Source organism: Palaemon carinicauda, chromosome 21, assembly GCF_036898095.1.
Source record: "Palaemon carinicauda isolate YSFRI2023 chromosome 21, ASM3689809v2, whole genome shotgun sequence".
NCBI classification, from domain to species: domain Eukaryota; kingdom Metazoa; phylum Arthropoda; class Malacostraca; order Decapoda; family Palaemonidae; genus Palaemon; species Palaemon carinicauda.
Genome location: NC_090745.1, coordinates 61,013,299 through 61,036,422, shown reverse-complemented (window position 1 = coordinate 61,036,422; position 23,124 = coordinate 61,013,299). Strand labels below are relative to the sequence as shown.

Here is a 23,124-nt window from a genome sequence, read left to right as displayed (position 1 = left end):
GAGGTAGGAATGATGATGACACCAAGAGTAGGAAAGGCATTAACGGAATGGAGAGCTGTAAATAGTAGATTGTTACTTCCAAAGGTTGAATCAAAGCATTGCACTATGAATATTATAGTTTGCTATGCACCAACAAATGATTCCCCAGAGGAAAGGAAAGATGAATACTATGAAGAACTTCAGAGTGTAAAAGATGAGCTACCGGAGAGATATATGAAAACTGTGATTGGTAACTTCAATGCTAAAGTTGGAAGGAATAATTAAGGTTTAAAGAATGTGATGGGTGTTGAGGGTCACGGTGAAGTTGCAAATGAAAACGGAGCTTTTGTTCAACAAACAATCTTGTTATTGGAGGTACTCTTTTCCAGCACAAGGACATCCACAAATATTCATGGACTTCACCATATGGCAATTACAAAAATCAAATAGCCATTAATAAAGTAAGGAGGAGGACTCTGAGAAATGTAAGAAGCTATAGAGGTCCAGAGATTGGTAGTGATCACCAGCTCTGCATTGGTACACTGACATTAACACTGAAAGCACCCAACAGAAATATAGACATAATACCTAGTTTTGATACATCTAAGCTCCTAGAAGATGAGCACAGAGAAACCTTTGCAATTGAATGTTGAAATCCATTAGCAGTCTTAGAGACTTTAAGAGACGAAGAGCAGACAATTACTGAAGAATAGTGTGATATTAAGAACCCATATCAATCAGTTGGTAATAAAGTTTTGGGATATGCAGTTACAAGGAGAAAGCCATGGATATCATATGATTTGTGGGATACTATAAACAGGAAACAAAGACAGAAATTAATTGTTGAGAGTTTTCGATGAAGTAATGAAAATTACAAGGTGGAGCATGCCAAGTATTCCAGTATTGATAGTGAAGTCAAAAGAAAAGCCAGGAATGACTGTAGAGAATATTTAAACAGGAAAGCAAATGAGGCTGACAAAGCTATGAATTCAGGGAATGGCTATGTTGTAAAAATTGCTTACAGAACTATTAATAAAATCTCGACAAGGCCAAAGAAGAAGAAGCATATACCCATCATAAAGAGAGATGGATCTGTTATAACGACAGAAGATAAAGAAAGGCAACGTTGGATGGAACACTTTAGTGAAGTCATGAATAAAAAATATGAAGGGAATAATTTGATTGCTATACCTGAATCAGAGGAATACCTTGATGTGCCCATGAATGAATTCCATGTGTTTGAAATCGAAGCTATCGTTAGAAAACTAAACAGACAAAAAACCGTTGTACATGGTGGAATAACTGCAGGTCCCTCTCAGAATACTTAAAAGATTAATTTGTAGTATATGGCATGAAGAGAAAAAACCTGATAAATGGGAGCTAGGAGTGTTGGTGAAAATGGCCAAAAAAAAAAAAAAAGATCTGACTGATGACAATAATTACAGAGGAATCACAATTACGTCAGTTGTCAGGAAAATAGAGAATAGAGAGAAAGATTGATGAAAAGATGGGAGATGGAAAAGCAGGATTTAGAAAAGGTTGAAGTTGTACTGACCAAAATTCTATTTTAAGATATGTGGTACAGTAATGTGTAGATACTGTAGAATATAGAAATCTACTTTTGATGGCATTTGTGGACTATCAAAAAGCCTTTGATAGTATGCACCAGCCAATTTTTTTGGAGAGTCCTGCGTTATTATGGAGTTACTCTTAGATATGTAAATTTGATTAAGTCTGTTCATGAGAATAGCAAGTGTGAAGTTAAAGTTGGTGGAATTTCAAGTGAATAGTTGAGTAATGTAAGGGAATGTGTTGTCACCTATGTTGCTTATCCTCCTCGTGGAATTTGTAATGCATAGAACAGTTGGGGATGATGGTGAAGGATTGGACTGAATTAGTAACAGGAAATTAGCTGACTTAGAGTATGCTGCTGACACTGTCCTTATAAGCAGAACACAACAGGACTTGCAAAGCTTACTTACTAGAATGCATGAAATATCAAATGAGGTTAGACTTAAGATAAATAGAAGAAAGATGATGAGAACGAAATATGCATTGGAAGATGAAATATCATTGGAAGCAGAAAGGAGTAGTGAAGTGGAATCATTTAAGTATTTAGGAACGATGATCTGTAATACAGATCTTTAGGTTTGGAGTTTAATGAAAAATAAAAAAAAAAATAAAGTAAATCAGACAAAAACTAGGTTAAGTAAGATAAAAAGGAAGGCTATCTATCCGTTTAGTGAGATTGGTGTTAGCGTATGCACATGAGTCGTTCTATTAAAACATAACAATCTCTATCAGATTTGGTACATTTGAGAACAAAGCCCTCAGAAGAATATTGGGAGTTAAATGGTAATACTGGATTAGAAATGAAACTACATGGGGATGAGATCATAGTGAGGGGTAGATGTAGATGGTTTCGGCATGCTCTTCACACTCCCCAAGAGAGACTGGTTCATCAAACTTTTAACTGGGCTCCACAAGGTACTATCAGAGAATGAAGACCCAGGTCTATATGGGTGACGACTATGAACCGTGAAGTCGGAGATGGTGAATGGAGTAGTATTGATTTAAAAGCTCAAGATAGAGACGACTGGCGAAATCTATCAGAGGCCTCTTGCGTCAATAGGCATAGGAGGAGAAGACGATGATGTATATTTCAACTACAAAATTTTTTCCATGAAAAGATCTATTGCAAAGAAATGGGTTTCTGGGACATTTTATAAGTAGTCTATATGAAAGATGGCTTTAAGCAGAATTTTTCCCTAGAAAAAAATGGTACATACATATGTTTTGTGCTCATTATGAAGTAAACAATAAACATAGTATGGAATATACACATGTAAATAGTAATTTATAATGATGTCAAATATATATTAGTTTGACCAATTCATAACAACAAATCCCCAAGTGAAAGAGTAATGATCAAATCCTGCAAGTACATATGTTTAAGAAATACCAAAATCTAAGGATCAAGGGGGCAGGGTGCGCTTAAGGTTATTTGCTGTACACGTCTGACTAAAGAGCCATATGATACTATCCGTCCTTCTGAAGTCATAGGAAATTCACTAGCACACCTCTCACCAACTCTGAGACTGCTGGTCTTGAAAGCAAGGAAAATAATACCCTTGATGTTCCACATACTTTAAAGAGGTGATCTTATATGGAGTTATCATTGTATTATGTCTTCGGAAGAACTTTCTATAGTATAAGAATATAAATTATTTTACATTTGTACTAAAGAAAGTTATCAGAAATTGTCCATAAATTATAGCTTCGATCCTTTATCACCTGAAGTTAAATAATAACAAAAAAAAAGTCAGATTTGGTCTACTAAGAACAATTAAATTCCATATTTTCTAACATATTTTAGAGAAAGGGAGAAATATTCAAATGATTTTTTGTTTCTTTACTAAATATTAAGATATATTTTTCGTCCGTGATATTTCAACAATTGTTGAAATACCTATTGAAAAAAAAAATTGAAACTCAAGTCTCTTTTCATTATTTTTATTGGCAAAGTTTATATAAGGTAGATAGTCCTATAAAGTTCATCTGCATTTATCCACTCATCTGATTTGTGTTCCTCTTTAGAATATATACATTCAGGCTTTACTTACCCCGGATAGGTATTTAGACAGAAGAGACGGAGAGTGGAGAAGGCTATTAATATTGTACTCCAATATATTATCGTTAGAGTACAGTATATTAAATTACTGCAGCGTTTTATCATTTTAAAGGTAGTTCCATTACTCCGGGGTATATTGAAAGTACCATAAACAAACGAACAAAAAATTTATATCTATAGGGATCATGGATTTGTTATTTAAACAAGGGACTTGAACACTATAGATTACTCATGTATGAAGATAGCCAACTATATATATATATATATATATATATATATATATATATATATATATATATATATATATATATATATATATATATATATATATATATATACTTATATATATTTATATATACATATATATATATATATATATATATATATATATATATATATATATATATATATATATATATATATATATATATATATATATATATATTCAATCTTACAAAACTGGTCTAGCATAAGAGTAGAAAATTATATTAACTTATTTCATTTGTGTATTCAAGAGGTGTATAGCCAGCTCGTAAGGTGGGCCTCAGTCACGTAGGTTTAAGTAATGTATGTAAATTACATAAGACTTTTACCATTCATTCAGTTGTACTTTCATTCTATTTTGTATCTGTAAATTTACGCTATTTTAAAGAATTAACTTTTTTTTTCACGTAGTTTTGTTGCAAAGTCTTATGTAAACTCGTTTAGGTATGCTGTATGACACACATGAGGTATGAGCACGAGGGATTACGTCACTCTTATGTTTCCAAGTGGTTAAAAAGTTGTTGAAGATTTTAGAGTTAGGACCTAGCAATGCAAAGGAAGCTTAAGAGACCCAGCCTATCCCTTTGAAAGAGCCAACGTCCGTCAGCCCTCTTTCCTATCAGGAGTGTAAAGTATTTTCCTCTCAAACGTGAATAAGTGATTTTTATTCAACGTATAACGTGTATAGTGTTGTTCAAACATTTTTGATATTATTGGGCGATTAGTTTAGATGGTACTGTGTTAATGTAAGTTCATTTTATGATATCAGTTTTTGTAACTGGCCCAGTCAGATTAGGTTAAACAGTGAAGTGCATTATGATTTTGCTTAAACGTTTTTTACCTTAAGTGAAGCAGAAAACGTAAGTGTAACAATTACTTATATGTAAATTCCTTTATGGTTTATTCATTAAAGTGTTAAAGTGTTAACTCTTTTCATTTATAGTCAAAATTAAATATCTTTCTACATTTATTTCTAGTGAAACAAGTGATTGTATAATTTTTTCAAAGTGTCTCTCTTTTGTCTTAGTCTAAGGTTTAATTCAGATTTAATATTTCAAGGGATTATTTATTATGTTAATTCTCTTACATTGTTGTTAACTTTTTATAGGATATATTTATTTTTGTAAAGTTTGTCCTACATCGACCATCAATACTTGATACAGTACTTCTCTTGAATCCATGACAAAGAACAGAAATAAGAGGTTGGTTTTCAAATAGTTCACTTAAATAATTACCCAGTTTTGTTTTGAGTGTAACATAAGAGACCTTTGATTATTCAGTGTGAGTTTTGGACCTCAGGAATTTATGTAACACACCAGCCATAATAAATGTTTTTGGTGCCCAGCCCCGGATAGAGACAGTCTTTTTTAATATCAGTGATAACAGAACTGTGTTTTTTTTTATTAAAGGTTTGACCAGTTTAGTGTTAATAGGATTCTGTGTATTGTTACGATACATTTTGGAGACGTATAATTTTTTGTGAAGTACAAGAGGGCACAGATGAATGTATAAGAATTTTGGGAAAACACAATTGTTCAGGAATGGTTGTAAGCTAATGAAACTAACGCTCAGTGACTCTATATTTCAATGGTATGTGATAGCCATGCAACGAGTGGAATGATTAAACACCAAATCAAGTGTCTAGCCTTGGAAGCGTTGATAAATTCAGGAAAGTTGTCGGAAGAAGATATTGTAACAGCATGCAAACTGTTGGAGAAGGCTGAAGAAGAATTTGTAGCAAAGCAAGCATCAGTTGACCTAAGAACTGAAGGAATGGAAGCAGAAAGGAATGTAGATGCTGAGATTCGACGAATTACAGCAAAAGAGAATTTGATAAATTGAAGATGATGGCAGAACGAGATGAAATTGAGAGAGAAGAGGCAAGAGAAATTGCAAGAGGAGAAGAGAGAGAGAGAGGGAAGAAGCCAGAGAAATTACAAAACATGAAAGGGAAATAGAACCAAGGCAGGAGGAAAGAGACAGAAGAAGCAAGAGAAATTGGAAGATGAGAAGAAAAAGAGAGAGAACGAGAAGAGAAAGAGAGAGAATGGGAAGAAAAAGAGAGAAGATGTGAGAAAAATTGCACGATAATCAAGGGAATTGGAATTGTTGAATGCTTATGCAAGGTCGGCAATGCAGAGATGAGCCCTGCTATGCAGGATCCCTTGTTTAATGTCATGATTGCACAAAGGTTAATTCCAAAGTTCACAGAAGAAGTTATGACGAATTCTTCAATCATTTTGAAACGGTCCCGTCGATGATGAAATAGCCAGAAGATAAATGGCCTGTGTTATTGCAATGTCCTTATTGGAAAAGGACTCAGTGTATATCTTTCCTTGTCTCAGCACCAGAGGAAGGAGTATCAAGAAATTGAAAGGAGTGTGCTTCAAGTGTATCAGATAACCCATGAATATAATAATGAAAGATTTCAAAGTTTGCGAAGGACGAGAAAATTACTTTCCTGGATTACGCTTATAAGGTACTACAATCTTTTCAGAGATAGATAGAGGCTGGCAAAGTGAGAGAGTTGGTAGATTTAGAAGAACTGATAGTGGCGAATCAATATTTATGAGGAATTCCTAAACATATTCGAACGTGGTTGAGAGAGAGAGAGGTGAAGAAACTTGATAAAGCCGCTTCGCTGAGTGAAGATTATAATATTATCAGTCATAAACTCTCCTTGGGTATGAAGTTTCAACCATCGTTCCGACCAAGTGTTAAGTATTCACCAAACCATGGAAACCAATTCAGTAATAACTATGTGAACAAGTTCAATAGTTACAGTGGAAGTACACCTGGTACTGATCCAAAGCGATAGTACCACAGCAACAATCGTCGAATTGGCCACCTTCAGGGGTTGTGAAAGACATGCATAAGGTTAATATTGTCTGTTATAAGTGGCAAGAGAGGCCATATCAGTAATGATTGTTGGTCAAACGAACTGAAAGCAGTCGCCCAAATGGTTAAGGATAATTCAACCTCAAAGAATGTGAAGACGAAAAATCAAACTGGAAAGGTCAACAAGGAAAATAAGCCAGCTAACGTTTATACAATGAACAGGACAACCTCAAACAGCGTGGATGGCTTTAAACCGTATATTTATGAAGGTCTGTTAGCCACCTAGATGGGAGCGAGCAGATCCCGGTCCAGATATAGCATGTAGTGTAGTGACATGAGGTGTACACTGGTTGTTGGAACAGTCTCTCACGGGAGATTCGGTCATTTTGAAGGGAATAGGAGTTGATGAGGTTACCACTATTTGCCATTTGAAACTGTCTTGCGAGTTGTTGACAGGTCATTTTGATTTTGGCATAAAGGATTCAATTGCTGTCAAAGGAGCAGACGTCCTGCTGGGTAATGAGGTTAGTGGAGCGCCGATTATGTCTTGTACTATTGTAACGGAGAAACCATTGAAGTATAGTCCTACGACTGAACTCAAGAAGGACTACCCGTATCTGTTTCTTAGTTGCGTGATGAATAGGAGTATGACGAAGAAAGTGGCTGCAAAAGAGGACAGAGAAACCGAAGGAGTGATGAACTTGGAGGATTTATTTTCAGAAGAAGAGGATTCCAATGATGGTATGCAAGAGGAGAACTGCCGAGAGAGCCCACGAGAAGAGGAATGATAGACAAGTGAACAGGAAGATAAAGAAACAATGGACCTAGAGGAAATAAAAAACTCAGTGTTAGAAGTAGGACAAGTGAATTGGAAAAGGCTGATAAGATTACAATGGAAAGATGCGACGTTATCAGAGTTATTGTTCTGTGTGATGGAAGAGATGGAGGTGCAGCAGTTTCCCACCTGTTATTACCCTAAGGATGGATTGCTTATGAGAAAGCATAGACCCGCCGATATCCCTGGGAATGCCGAATGGGGCCTATACCATCAGATATTGATTCCCACACCTCTGAGGAGACAAGTGATCGCCGTTGCGCATGAGACGGGACACATGGATATAAGAAAGACGACGGAGAAGATTATGAAACACTTATTCTGGCCAGGCATCATAAGGATGTGAGCTAGTTTTGCCGTACATGTCACGTTTGTCAGATGGCTGAAAAGCCTAACGAGTACATCAAGAAAGCTCCCTTACACTCGATTGAAGTGCGAGGAGAACCCTTCAGCAAGGTAATGATCATCATTATGGGACCGTTACCGAGAACGATGAAATGTCACGAATATATGTTAACCTTGATGTGTCCTATGACGAGATACCTAGAAGCCCTACCCATCAGGAACATCAGTACCAAAGTAATTGCCGAGATGTTACTAGACTTTTTTACTAAGTTTAGTATTTCAGAAATTGTTCAGAGTGACCAAGGAACAAATTTCATATCAAAACTGTTTCAGGACATGATGAAACTATTCAATGTAAGACAACAACTGTCTGCTGCCTACCACCCGGACACCCAAAGTGCATTAGAGAAATTTCATGAAACCCTAAAGAGTATGTTAACAACGTACTGTAACGAAACAAGAAATGAATGGAACATCGGACTACAGTTAATTTTATTTGAGGTATGCAAAGCTTATCAAGAAATCAGGGGATGTAGCCCGAATGAAATGGGGCTCGGACGAGAAGTAAGAGGACCGATTAAAATACAGAGAGAAAAATGGAAATATCGAGAGGAAATGGATGGAGAATATGTCAAGAACTTGAGGAAAAGGATTGGCGAGATAAGGAAAATTTCTCTCAAATTTCTGAAAACGAGCAAAGGATAAATAAGGAAAAGGTTCCATAATGAAAGTAAGGACAAACAGTTTGTGGTAGGACAACAGGTGTTGGTTTTCTTACCCCTAAGGATATTCCCTCTCACCAACAAGTTCCAAGGACCATTGCAGATTTTGGAGATGATCAGTGACCTGAACTACGTTATCAAAACCTCAGGAAGAAAGAAAAGCAAAGGAAGGTACGTTAACTTATTAAAACCATACATAAATGAAAACGAGACCGAAGCTTCACAGGTATGTATGTCGCAAGCCATTCCATCCATGGAAAATGACAAAGAATATGAGGTAGGGGTGGTAAGCAAAGTGAATAATTTGTCCATCATTAGGGGCTTGGAAGAGAAATTAACTCATTTGAACAAAGAGCAGCAAGAGGAATTAAGCCGGTTGATTAAAAGGTCCCCTAATATTGTCTCGGATGTCCATAAACGAACCAATTTGATGAGGCATGAGGTGCACCTCAAGACCACGGAATGACAGTTCAAAGAATACACTTATCGACTGTTGCTGTATCACCGATAAGTCATGAGAAAGGAAGTGAACTATTTGTTACAAAACAGACTAGTTCTAGCCCTTACAGTTCTCCATGCTTGCTCATGAAAAAACCAGACGGATCTTTCAGGATGTGTACAGCCTACCAAAAATTGAATTCGATAAATGTGGTCTAAAACTATCCATTGCAGCTCATAGACCAACTACTCGACAACATAGGACAAGTGAGGTTCGTCTCCAAGATCGACTTGTTAAAAGGCTATTATCAAATTCCTTTGGACAACAACGCAAAATTTTTATCAGCTTTTATAACCCCGTTTGGGTTATATCAATACACATTCATGACATTTGGTCTAATGAATGCACCTGCTACCTTTCAACGAGTGATGGATACCCCTCTAGGATCGATTGAAAGAGTAGGCGTATATCTCGATGATACAGTATTGTGATATATCCATCAACCTGGAAAGAATATCTCCGAATCCTGGAGAAGGTATTTCAAAAGTTACGAGGAGCACACCTGATGATTAACCTGGTGAAGAGCAAATTTGGAAAGGCAATAGTTCATTACTTGGGATTTGAAGTCGGAAGAGGACAAATTGCCCCAGTAGCTGCTAGTGTCCAAGGAATATGGAAAACCTCACCCACCCATAATGAGGAAGCAATTATAGCAATACTTAGGGATGGCAGAATTCTACAGACGTTTTTCCCCAAACTTTTTGGCTGTAACCGCTCCATTGACGGATTTGACTAGCTCAAAGAAATATTTTTTGTGGACCAGCGAGTGCCAGGAATCCTTCGGTAGGTTAAAGGCCATATTAACTTTGCAACCGATACTGTAAGCACCTGATTTCAACAGGAAATTCCTTACCCAAGTGGATACGTCGGAATATGGGATTGGAGTTGTCCTATTACAGGAAGGCAAGGAAGGAATTCTTCCCCCTATTTGTTTTATGTCGTTGAAGCTGAAGAAGCTTAAATGAGCCTAGTCGACAGTTAAAAAAGGAACTGCTAGTGCTAGCCATACCAACAAGAAAGTTAGAAATTTATGTGAATAGACCACAGAATGACAAAATTACAGTTTACTCAGATCAAAATCCTTTAACTTTTGTTATTAAAATAGAGAATTATAATCAGAGCTTAACTAGGTTATCACTAAGTTTGTAACCATATTGTATCAATGTAAAGCTAACGTGATTGTAGATTATTTATCTCAGGCTGACTTGGTCGATTCTGGCCCGGAATAAATAATCTTTTTGTGTGGAGCTATCTAACAAAGCTGGTCAAACATAAGAGTACTGTAGAATATTTTATTCATGTATTTCATATGTGTATTTAAGATGTGTATAGCCAGCTCATAAGGTGGGTTTCACTCACGTAGGATTAAATAATGCGTGAAAATTACATAAGACTTCCATCATTCATACAGTTATATTTTTATTGTTTCGTATAAGTAAATTTAAGTTATTTTAAAGGATTAACTTTATATTTCACGTAGTTTTGTTACAAAGTCTTATGTAAACTCATTTAGGTATGCTGTAAGAGACACACAAGTTATGAGCACGAGGGATTACTTCATTCTAATGTTTCCACATGACTAAAAATTTCTTGAAGATTCTAGAGTTAGTTTTATATTTTTCTTTAAAGTTACAAGAGGAATGTGGGCGGAGATAGATGAAAGAAAGTTGCCTCGCAAGCAAGTTTAGTACCCCTTTTTCAAATTACTATGTTGGCGACGCCACAAGAGTGATTTACTAGAAATTTCTATACAAACTACGTCAATATATATAGTACATAGCAATGCAAAGGAAGCAGAAGAGACCCAGCCTATCCCTTTGAAAGAGCCAATGTCCACCTGTCTTCCCTCCTCTCAAGTGTGTAGTGTTTTCCTTTCAAACGTGAATAAGTGATTTTTATCCAACTGTACACGTTATAACGTGTACAGTATAGTGTTGTTCTAACGTTGGTGATATTATTGTGTGATTAGTTAAAAGTGCAGTGTGTTAATGTAAGTATATGTTATAACATAAATTTTCCAACTGGCCCTGTGAGATAAGGTTAAACAGTGAATTGCATTAAGAATTTTGCCTAACTATTCTGTAACCTTGTGTGAACCAAGAGACATAAGTATAACAATTACTTATATGTAAATTTCTTTATGATTTGTTCATTAGAGTGTTAAAGTGTTAAATCTTTCCATTATTTGTTAAAATTGTATGTTTTTGTAGATTAATTTCTAGTGAGGACAGTGATTGTATAATTTTTCAGTGTCTTCCTTTTGTCTTACTCTAAGTTTTAGTTCAAATTTAATATTTTGAGTGATTTATTTTTTGGTGTTACAATAATTCTTTTGAATTGTTGTTAACTTTTTATAGAATATATTTATTCTTGTGAAGAGTGCAGTATTTCGATCACCAAGTATTGATACAGTACTTCTCTTGAATTCCTGACTAAGAGACAAAGTAAGAGACTGGTTTTTGAATAGTTCACATAAATAATCCCCCAGTTTTGTTTTGAGTGTAAAGTGAGAGACCTCTGGATATTCAATGTTAATATATATTGCCGTCTGGGAGTTGCATAATATTCTCAGAGCTCGGGTATTTTTTTTTTTTTTCATGTGTATCAGACTTATATATGTGATAAAGCAGGTGAGTTTTGTAGCTTGGGAATTTACGTAATCTGCCAGCCGTAATTTATATATATATATATATATATATATATATATATATATATATATATATATATATATATATATATATATATATATATATATATATATATATATATATATATATATATATATATATATATATATATATATATATATTATATATATATATATATATATATATATATATATAATATATATATATATATATATATATATATATATATATATATATATATATATATATATATATATATATATATATATATATTTATTTATTTATTTATATATACATATATATATATATATATATATATATATATATATATATATATATATATATATATATATATATATATATATATATATATATATATATATATATATATATATATATACATATATGCACATTCGTTGGTAAGAGACTGATCTTTCACCGGGTAAATCCTGAAGTGCAGTTATCCTTTAGATTCCGACATGTTTTAGAGCCTCTGGTAGAGGCTATGGTTCGAACCCAGTCTGATGTAGAAATTTATTTTTATTCCTGTTTATTTTCATCCATATTTATTCATAAGAGGTAATTTGAATTAAAAGTTGTCAATTGTATCACCTTTTGGGTGCGAATGTAAAGGAAAACTCCCTGGTAAATCATGAATTGTAGTTAGCACTTAGGGTCGGACTGTTTTTTTAAGTCTCTGTTGGAATAGTTGGTAGCAACCTGGCCTTTCATTTGAAGGGCTAGCGGTTGATCCTTATATGATATATAAATCTATATATGAATATATGCAAATATATATATATATATATATATATATATATATATATATATATATATATATATATATATACTGTACATACATATATATATATATATATATATATATATATATATATATATATATATATATATATATATATACATATATATATATATATATATATATATATATATATATATATATATATATATATATATATATATATATATATATATATATATGTGTGTGTGTGTGTGTGTGTATGTATGTATGTATGTATGTATATATAGGATCTATACAGTATATATCCTATGCAATATATATATATATATATATATATATATATATATATATATATATATATATATATATATATATATATATATATATATATATATATATATCAAGTTAAAGATAAGGGACATACAAAGATAAAAGAAACGTATAAGCATGATTATAATCATTAGGCTTCCTAAATGATTTTGCCCTTTAAATCCAAAAGCATCTCTCTCTCTCTCTCTCTCTCTCTCTCTCTCTCTCTCTCTCTCTCTCTCTCTCTCTCTCTCTCTGCATCAGTTTCATTCTCCCTTTATGGCTGGCTGACCTTTTTACTTTACCCTGAGTTATTGCCTAGGTTTTTGCACGTGCCTTCGTGTAATTGAAAAATCCTGGCTTTTCAATGAGGTTTTAGATTGTATGAAATCCTGTCGCGTTCCAGTCTCTAACGAACACCTGGCTTTCAAAATTGCCATGCGTCTGTTGCAAGGCTAAAGATTGAGTCTCATGGATAGTTTATTGGCCTTCACTGGTTTTGAGAGCGTACGTGGGAATTCATGAATGATTCTGGTACAGCATTGTCACCAAACACAGTAATTGAAATGATTGCTATCGAGGACAGTCGCTACATGTTTCGGCCGAGAATTTATTTAGGATATCTTTATAAAAGAGTGGTATATCTTTAAGTATTTGTCATGGCTTATGCGTAAAACATCCAATCATCAGTTAATGAAAGGCTGATATTATATATTCTATTCGTTTTAAGTTGAAGGCACTGTTAACATATCCCTGTTATTGATGTATAATGGTATCTTTGTAGGAGTAAGTAGGGTTTATTTTTAGATTAATTGTCCTTTTTCAAACCTTTACTGATTTGCTGTCTTTTGAAAGGGTGACTGTGTGATAAGTGTGTTGAACACCTGGGATAAGTTTAATAGCAAAAATTGTTAGATATTATCTACCTGTAAATGGATTGTAAATTTTAGAGAGAAACTTCGATAATTGGTTGAGTGTCAGATTTATAGATGACGAACTGATTTGATATCATCTTGTCAGCTATAGGTTCCATCGCTTTTCAAGTGAGGATTGATAAAGGCTATGAACAATACCTTATACTTGGACTTAATATATATTTGGATTAGAGCTAAGCATTGGCTTGTCGACATCTCGTTTTCTTATCATTTTACTTTATTTTCGGGGAGGGGTGATTGCCGATGATATTTGATAGAGAATCTGCGTGAAATAAAGCTTACTTATTTTTCTTAAGGTAAAATATGCATATCTATCTTCTCATAAATTCTATTAGGTAAGATTTAAGATGTATCAAGATAACTCGTAACTTTAAAAAAAAAAAAAAAAAAAAAAAAAAAAAAAAAAGAGAGAGAACGATAATCCAGGTACAGCCCCTAAACTAAGATAACTTTTCTTGAAAGTAATCCCGTGTACCATAGAATTTTATTGAGATTTATCGATCAACTTTTGAAAGGACCCGTAGAAGATATAAATAATCCTTTTCATAAAACTAGACCCTGCTCAAAAGCTTATAGATTCTTATTTGGCTGACCTCTTGCTCCCCTAGAATCCATCAAGGTCTATCAATTGCTTTACTGTATAAATTCCTGGCAGAGGGATTGACAGATAAAAACAAACAAACCAGTAATCAATTATTAAAAAGAAAATAGTGAAGGAAACTTCTGTGTAACTTCATATGCGAAGTAGGCAGGGCGTTATGGGCAATCTTCTTTGTAAATATGGGTAGGAACTCAATGAGAAGAATCAATACGTATTCAAAATAAAAAATCCTTCATTCAAATCAATAGTGAAACCTCCACATATTGCAACAATATCTTATAATTTAGAGCTATGGCTGCATGAGAATGCCATGAATTATTTGAATCTTTCATTTTATCGGAGAATATTATGAATTCCAGATATATCTGTCTGTGGTAAAGAAAAACTTATATTGACATTATTACCCTGTTCTCTTACCAGTTACAGTGCAGCTTAAACAGAGCAATAATTTATCCAATTCGCAAGTCGACAGAACTTTCTATGTTCATTACATTTTTGTTTAGGTTGCGTTCACCCTACAAGTACTGCAAAGACAGGTCGACCTTCCGTTTTTCTCCATATATTTAAAAAAAAAAAATCTAAATACTGAATCATGTAAATGTACATGCTAAAATCATTATTGGCTACTGTTTTATTATTTTCTTGATATTTTACAAATAAGAATATATATCATATTTCTGCGCATGCTGTTAGAGATTGCTGTTGGGTTATAAAAGGCGAGATGAATGTGACTAACTTTTATTCAACATATAATGAGTTTATATACAAACAATTACGAGCAAGAAGCTCACAAAATCTCAAACCAAGTATAACATGGAAAGGCCACCTTTAACAGGTTCTGTTATCAGCGCAGGGGGAGAGCGCGATGTGAAAGAAAAAAAAAAAAAGCGTGTTAAGTGATGTGCGGTAAAATATACACATACATATAGATACATATGTGTGTATGTATTGTACGTGTGAAATCCCAAATAACCTTTTAATACGTGTTCTTTTTTATTCGTTCTATTACCGACTATAAAATGTATATGCAAAGATGCGTCAACAAGGATATACTATAAATACCAATAATAGATTCACTTAAGAAACTTACCAGCTGTGAATAATGATAGGCCTAATATATTCGAAATTTCTGTGTTGATTTTGTTTCAAACAATTTAAATTTATAATTCCTTGTAAAGCACATCTTTTTCAATTAGAATTTGTTGAGTATTTGGTAAAGTATTTCAGTGAGCTGTCTGTTTTACGGCTAAGTGCCAACATAAAGTGCCAAAGATTTACCGAACATTTATAAGATAGTTGACTTTTGTTTCCGTTACCCTGATTAAATTTGTTGTTAGATGTACCTTCTAACTAAATTCTTATCTCTTTATAAGAATCACACTTTCTCTGTAGTGTGATTTTATTCCGTTTTTTTTTTTTTTTTACTTTAATCAACTTTGTCTTTATAATGTGTAAATTATCTCTTATTTAAAATCTCTCTATCTCTCTCTCTCTCTCTCTCTCTCTATCTCTCTCTCTCTCTCTCTCTCTCTCTCTCTCTCTCTCTCTCTCTCTCTCTCTCTCTCTCTCTCTCTCTCTCAACTAATTTCGAAGTTCATTACTTTTTTGCTGAATCTTCTTTGATTCATAGAACTAAATTCTCCCCGCATTCCACCCGAATTAAGGTATGTCAAGTAAAATTAATTCACAGAACAGCGAAAGATTTTATTATTTATTTTATGTTGTTCCCTAATTCCTCTTTGGTCTTTAAGGACTCCGCTCTCTCTCTCTCTCTCTCTCTCTCTCTCTCTCTCTCTCTCTCTCTCTCTCTCTCTCTCTCTCTCTCTCTCTCTCTCTGAAAGTGGGAATTGCCCATTGATAATTCACTGATCAAATGGCTGGAAAAATGGCAGCAAATTAGAATGTTGACAGAAGACTTTATTTTTTATCGCCTCCAAAGATTCCTGTTTAGGAATCTACTACTGTGAAAGATTATTGATATCTTTCGTTTGCTTATGTTAAAAAGAGCAAGAAACACATGGCATACGATGGTGGACAAGACTAAGCACAAGGAAGTTCTTTTCAAGATATGTTTTCAACTCATCTTCCTCAGGAAATATTTCAAGATATACGCTTTTTCAAGGAATGTCTTAACTCAAATTTGGTCCTAAGACTCATTCAACGTGATTCTTTTAGGCCCAGATAAGGCATGTGATACTATTAATAGTATAGAATGTAATTTTCTTAGTATTGTTGAAAATGACTGGTTTGGTCTAATCGTGGGTAAAAAATGATGGAATGTTATGTCTCATAGGCTATTTGATATCATATATATGCAATAATAGGATAAGTCAAACAAAGGACATGATATTTATCTACAAGTCGTTTGATTAGAATCTCTTATGTAGGGTGGCTGAAGTTTGAAGAAGAACAATCTTCCATGTGGTCCCTGCTGTAACTAGTGAAAGAAGTGTATGGAAAAAATGGAAAATCGTAGAGGAATAGCACTAGAATTATTGTTGCTAGTGTAAATAAAAACCAGGAAGCTTGAGAAATGAAGACTGAAATGCCTGATGGCAAACGAGAATGGTTGATTTGTGTAATTTTATATAAGTAAATCACAGAATAGATAAAGCTAGCATGGTTCAAGTAAATGATATGAAAATGACGGTAAGTATCTAAAGAGATAAGTCTTAAAAAGTGAAAGAATAAATGAGCCAACTTTCCTTTATATGTATGAAGATAGCTGTTGAATTCTAATAATAGAAAAAATTGCAATTCACGAAAAGAATTGCATTTTTAATGCCCTAGCTTAAGAAAAACTGGTAAGAAAAACTTTATGGGGATGTAACAAGTGGTCAAAAAATAGTGTAGGTAAAAAGAGTGAATAGCATATTTTTGGGTGATTGATCCACGTGGAGAAAAGTAAAGCGGCCCACACACGCTCAAGTTTTTGCTCAAATTTTTTTATGTCAAATTATTTGACAGTTTGACGTTTGCCCTACACGCTCAAACTTTTCATCAAATTTTCATTTTGCTCCCGAGTGTCATCATGGATGCATATACAGCGTTGGCTCTTGGCTTAGCGTTGAAGAGCACACAGAAACGAAAGAGACGAAAGTGGGCCCAGCAATGGTATTTGTGTCGTGAACGATTTGGTCATGCTCCTTTATTAAATGAACCGGATGTTTTCAAGAACTTTCTTCGCATGGACGGAGAATCATTTGACAAATTATTAGATCTTGTGAGACCATATATAACCAAAGAAAACACAGTTATGCGTTGTGCTATATCACCATTTGAAAGACTCTCAATAACTCTCCGCTTCTTGGCTACTGGAAACACATTCGAAGACCTGAAATTCCTGAGTGCCATTTCCCCTCCAGCCATTGGTGGTATCGTTGTAGATACGTGCAACGCCATCAACACATGTTTGCAGTCGTACATAAAGGTAAGAAGATGCTGATTGTTCCACTACATTTTAATTAGTGAACTAAATTATGCATAACCATAATGAAATGAAATTTTATGTAAACATATACTTGTACTACATGAATGTTAACAAAACGAAAAGATGCTGATTGTTCCAATACATTTTTATCAGCGAACTAAATTATGAATAACCATAATGAAATCAAATCTTATATAAACATATCCTTGTGCGAGATGAATTTTAACAAAATGAAAAGATTCAGAAGAATATACTAAATAAACGTAAATACATAAATCATAAATGAGCAATATATGTTCAAATGTACCTCATCCTGACAAAAATATGTAATGCGAAAAAGCATTTATTACTAATATAAGTAAATTAGAGTGTAACTGTCTTTTGGACCATTCATGTGAATTATACCTACGCATTTGGGTTAAAGTTACCAAAATATCTTCCTGCATCAAGTGTTCTATCTACAGGATTACCAGAATTATCTTTCACCGAACTGTGCGACATAGGTGTATAGTTCCTTGCAGCCATGTTTGGGTATTGATGTGGTAATGCATCTCTATAATCACTGTGGTGACCCATCGTACTGCTGATGGGTGGGTTGGAATGGGACCCATAGGGACTAGGTGCATATTCACTGCTATCACTACTTGGTGTCCAACATCGAGTTTCTTGCAGGATAGGATGTATCTGCAAAGACTGTCGATGCAGGTTTCCACAAAGTCCTTCGAAGATAATATCGTTTATTCCCTTCTTTGCAAGTAGCAGTTGTTTAGGATCCATTTTAGATAAATCATTGGCCCAAGCTTTAGTCATTGTGAGAAATTCATTTTCAGCTTTCTGAAGATTTTCACAAGCTAGTGCTATCAGTTCGTCTTGGCGATTAGGAACCTTTGCCAATTTCTTACGCTTTGCAGGTTGAGCTGGAACAGGATGTAGGTTCGTACTTTCATTTACCCTCTCTTGTACGGTTGTGCCTTCCTGGTCATCGTCAATCTGAAATTTAAAAAATAATTTTTCATTTTCCAGATGCCGCAAACTGCTGAAGAATGGAAAGAATTGAGCAACGATTTCAATAAACATTGGAATATACCACATTGTGTTGGGGCATTAGACGGCAAACACCAATTGCCTCTGGATCATTTTACTATAACTATAAGAAACATTTCAGTATCGTACTGCTAGCAGTTGTCAATGCCAAATACGAATTTATAATGGTCGATGCTGGAATGAACGGACATGTTTCAGATGGAGGTGTAATGAGCCATACAAAATTTGGTTCTTTGATGGAACATGGCGAACTACAGCTACCAGGAGCCGAACCGTTGCATGAAGGAGACTCTATTGATGTGCCTTACTTTTTCGTGGCCGACGAGGCTTTTGCAATGAATGAAAATCTCCTTAAACCCTACAGTGCAATGGGAAACGACGTTTTGGACCGAGAAAGAAGGATTTTCAATTATCGTTTAAGCAGGGGACGACGAATAGTTGAAAATGTGTTCGGAATACTTGTTTCAAGATTTGGTGTATTCCAGAGGCCAATGATGCTTTCGCCAGAAAAAGCAACGACTGTCACATTAACATGTTGCTATCTACATAACTTTTTAAGGCAACAGTCAAGCCGATACATGGCTTCGGGAAGCGTGGATTGGGAGGATAATGTCACACATGAGCTTCATAGTGGGGAATGGCGTACTAAACAGAGAGAACTAGCAGCCCTACGTCCCACATTCAGCAGGAATACGTCAGAAAAAGCGAAGTTTACTCGAGAAACTATGAAGCACTATTTTTCCAGCCATGGATCGGTTCCTTGGCAGTTACAATTGGTTTCATAGAAGCAAGCAAAGTGGAAGCAATATAATTCTTTTATTTATTGGTTATTTGTTTTTTTTAACACTTTTATATAGGCTTATGAATAGTCTGTCTGTCTGTCTGTCACATTATGCGTTTTTTAACGGATGGCGAAAGCGGACGCATCGTCTTTGATGGTGATAGATGAGACCAACCAATGATTTTAGGATTTTTTTAGGATGAGCAGTATAGACCAACCTTACATAAATCCAAAAATCATTCATTTGTTTGCTCTATCACCATCAAAGACGATGCATCCATTTTTGCCGTCCGACAAAAACCCATAGTGTGACATCGGCCTGACGGTATTTTACTTTTAGATGCACATAGACATGAATAACTAAAAAATTTGTATAAATACCCTATTGCGTTGGATAAGCTATGCAACAGTCATTGAATGCAACTAAATAAAGTATGCTTAATAATTTCACTTACCTCTTCAGTCGATTGTATTGTGCTTCGTGAAGAAGCCGGGGTTTCATGGTCACTCAGGAACCAAAGAGCATCAAAACAATCATAGTGACGGCTCATAAATTTTATCTGCTCCTGCTCCAGATCTGAAAGTCTTTTATTTATTTTTTTTTTATTCTTTTCGGAAGCTCGTCCGCAGAGTTAATTTCTTCTTCAGCTGCTCCTTCGTCCCTTCCGGATAATAATCACGGAATTTCTGTAGAAGAGTCTCATATGCCATATCTTTTTTTATTTCTGTCACTATAACAGTCACTTTTAATGTTCCAAAGTTGTGGTAAACTTCTATTAACATCAATAAGCTCAAGAAGAAATTTCTTTACATGTTTTGTTGGAGCCATGATGACGATGAGCCGCTCACGTCCTCCTCAGATTATGTCTAATCACTAACTAATTTGCGCAAATTATTGCTAGGTACCACACATGCACAAATTATTTGACGTTGGCACAAAAAATATCTACTGAAATCAGATCAGTAAAAAATTTGACATCAAACCTTTAAGGCCATCAAATTACGCCACACGATCAAATTCATGTCAAATAATTTGACATAAAAAAATTGGACCAAAAATTTGAGCGTGTGTGGGCCGCTTAAGGCCTTTATTCATTCCTGTAACTTTTTGATGAACATTGCACTTGATGACTCTTGAAACTGTATACAAGAATATTCTTTGGCGCATAATCCGCAGACACAGGTCCCTCTATCAACAGGTTCATGTAAAGCGTTTTTTTTTTGGGAGGAGGGGGAAAATTTTCTATAAATATTTTTCTTTTTTTCATTAGAACAATGATTTTTTCCGGTCTATATATTTGCTTGTCACATAATGTGCTATATTTATTTTACAAAGTACTTCGTAGAGTTTTATATAGATCATCTGGTATTAGGACTCCGTGAAGGGTAAAAGATTCTTCATATTACACATACACGAGTACACACGAACACCATATATATATATATATATATATATATATATATATATATATATATATATATATATATATATATATATATATATATATATATATATATATATATATATATATATTTATATATATATATATATATATATATAGATATTTCTTTTTTTATTTATATATATATACATATATATATACATATATATATATATATATATATATATATATATATATATATATATATATATATATATATATATATATATATATATATATATATATATATATATATATATCAAATCGTGAACGGGGAAAGTAGTTATTCCTAAAATACATTTATTGATCCTGACAATTCATTATTATATATGTGTATATATATATATATATATATATATATATATATATATATATATATATATATATATATATATATATATATATATATATATATATATTATTATTATTAAAGAAGGAGTTTTACCAGCCCAATGAGTCAAGCTTGACTCTCACAGGGCTGGCCCGAAAAAAAATCGGGATATAAAGAATTAAAAGATTATCAAAAATTCAATTGATAAGGAAAAAAATAAATAAATGAAAAAAAAGAATTATATAGTTGTATATACAGTATATACTTATAATCTTTAAACATTCTAAATATGGGTGAATAGATGGATGAGTAGATATATATATATATATGAAATCTGAGTGATAAAAATAATTAACTATATATTAAATCTATGTAATTTAAAATGAATTAGTAAAAAAACTTAGGTAAAAATTTAGATTTTATCAATAATACGTGAATTCCTTAAAAAGGTTAAAATTCTAGAAGCAGAAAAATTACTTGATTCAGTTAAAATGTCAGAAAATGTTTTCTGACCAAAACATATCTCTCTCTCTCGCTGAAAAACTTTACAAACCGAAAATATATGTTTAATAGATAAAAAAGTATCACACTCACTGCACATTGGAACCGTGCCGTGAGGTGTACTCATTAAAAATTCATGGGTTAATCTCGAGTGTCCAATTCGTAATCTGGTTAAAATTACTTCTGTTCTCTTGTTCTTTTGTGTCGAGGAATCCCAAGGAGCAACCTTCGGTTTAATTTGCCTTAATTTATTATTTTCTGGCACATTATTCCAAATATTCTGCCATTTTTCCAATATGAAATGCCTTAATAATGTAATCAAATCTCCAACTGGGAGGTTAATGTTTTGTTGTGGTAATTTAATGGCTTCTTTAGCAGCAGCATCCGCCTTTTCATTACCAACAACTCCAACATGAGCCGGTATCCAGCATAACTCGACACTTACACACTCAGAAGATAATTTACTTATAAGGTCTTTAATTCTTAGGATCAAGTGGTTCCTATGAGTATAGTTTTTAAGGGCCACTATGGCACTTTGAGAATCTGAATAGATGACAAATTTAAAATTCTTCCTATCTTCAATGGTTTTAATCATATTGATTGCTTGTAAAATGGCATATAACTCTGATGTAAATACTGATGATTCTTTTGGCAACGATAATTGTTGTGTTCCATCTAAAGATACTGCAGCACATCCAGTACCCATTGGGGATTTAGAACCATCAGTATATATTGCATAGTGAGGACCTTTTCTCTGAATATGTTCTATGGTAATTTGCTTGTGGTGACTTGGAGTATAAGTGAATTTTTTTGATAAATAAAACAGATGAGAACAGATTCTTGTCCTTGTCATAATCCAAGGTGGGGGAAATAAAGATGGTTGGATAAGATTCACTTTAACGTTTGTTGATTGTAACAGTCTGTTTGCCCTAATTGGGAATGGTGGTTCATGGTTGTTTATAAATATGTCCCTCTCATTAAAAAGCTTTTTTGTTGGAGAATTAGTGGATAAAATTTTCAATGCACTCCGCATTGTTACAAAATCCCGATGCAAAGACAATGGGGGTTCTCCAATTTCACATAAGACTGAGAGATTTGGGGATGATCTAAATGCTCCGCTACAAATTCTCAGGCCTCGAGTGTGTATTGGATCTAAAGATTTCAAAGTTGCTTCTGATGCTGAACCATAAATTGGGCTACCATAATCAATTCTTGATAATACTAAT

General features: G+C 33.7%; 2 pseudogenes; one reads left to right on the top strand and one right to left on the bottom strand.

Annotated features, from left to right (window-relative positions):
* Nucleotides 1–17,400: 17,400 nt before the first annotated feature.
* Nucleotides 17,401–19,629, top strand: LOC137614678 (putative nuclease HARBI1; annotated as a pseudogene).
* On the bottom strand, nucleotides 18,205–20,453 carry LOC137614679 (uncharacterized; annotated as a pseudogene).
* Between the last annotated feature and the right edge of the window lie 2,671 nt (nucleotides 20,454–23,124).